This window comes from Scyliorhinus canicula, chromosome 3 (genome assembly GCF_902713615.1).
Source record: "Scyliorhinus canicula chromosome 3, sScyCan1.1, whole genome shotgun sequence".
In the NCBI taxonomy this organism is placed as follows: domain Eukaryota; kingdom Metazoa; phylum Chordata; class Chondrichthyes; order Carcharhiniformes; family Scyliorhinidae; genus Scyliorhinus; species Scyliorhinus canicula.
Window position 1 is genome coordinate 8232434 of NC_052148.1, and position 1550 is coordinate 8233983.

The following is a 1550-nucleotide window of genomic DNA, read 5'->3' on the forward strand; positions in this document are numbered from 1 at the left end:
GTGACAGCAGAGTTACTGAGGTGACAGCAGCATTACTGATGGTGACAGCAGAGTTACTGATGGTGACAGCAGAGTTACTGATGGTGACAGCAGAGTTACTGATGGTGACAGCAGAGTTACTGGTGGTGACAGCAGCATTACTGATGGTGACAGCAGAGTTACTGATGGTGACAGCAGAGTTACTGATGGTGACAGCAGAGTTACTGATGGTGACAGCAGCATTACTGATGGTGACAGCAGAGTTACTGATGGTGACAGCAGAGTTACTGATGGTGACAGCAGCGTTACTGATGGTGACAGCAGAGTTACTGATGGTGACAGCAGCATTACTGATGGTGACAGCAGAGTTACTGATGGTGACAGCAGAGTTACTGATGGTGACAGCAGAGTTACTGATGGTGACAGCAGCATTACTGATGGTGACAGCAGAGTTACTGATGGTGACAGCAGCATTACTGATGGTGACAGCAGCATTACTGATGGTGACAGCAGAGTTACTGATGGTGACAGCAGAGTTACTGATGGTGACAGCAGAGTTACTGATGGTGACAGCAGCATTACTGATGGTGACAGCAGAGTTACTGATGGTGACAGCAGAGTTACTGATGGTGACAGCAGCATTACTGATGGTGACAGCAGAGTTACTGATGGTGACAGCAGAGTTACTGATGGTGACAGCAGCATTACTGATGGTGACAGCAGAGTTACTGATGGTGACAGCAGCATTACTGATGGTGACAGCAGAGTTACTGATGGTGACAGCAGAGTTACTGATGGTGACAGCAGAGTTACTGATGGTGACAGCAGCATTACTGATGGTGACAGCAGAGTTACTGATGGTGACAGCAGCATTACTGATGGTGACAGCAGAGTTACTGATGGTGACAGCAGAGTTACTGATGGTGACAGCAGTATTACTGATGGTGACAGCAGAGTTACTGATGGTGACAGCAGAGTTACTGATGGTGACAGCAGCATTACTGATGGTGACAGCAGAGTTACTGATGGTGACAGCAGTATTACTGATGGTGACAGCAGAGTTACTGATGGTGACAGCAGTATTACTGATGGTGACAGCAGCATTACTGATGGTGACAGCAGAGTTACTGATGGTGACAGCAGAGTTACTGATGGTGACAGCAGCATTACTGATGGTGACAGCAGCATTACTGATGGTGACAGCAGCATTACTGATGGTGACAGCAGAGTTACTGATGGTGACAGCAGCATTACTGATGGTGACAGCAGAGTTACTGATGGTGACATTAGAGTTACTGATGGTGACAGCAGAGTTACTGGTGGTGACAGCAGAGTTACTGGTGGTGACAGCAGAGTTACTGATGGTGACAGCAGAGTTACTGGTGGTGACAGCAGAGTTACTGATGGTGACTTAGAGTTACTGATGGTGACAGCAGAGTTACTGATGGTGACAGCAGAGTTACTGATGGTGACAGCAGAGTTACTGGTGGTGACAGCAGAGTTACTGATGGTGACAGCAGAGTTACTGATGGTGACAGCAGAGTTACTGATGGTGACAGCAGAGTTACTGA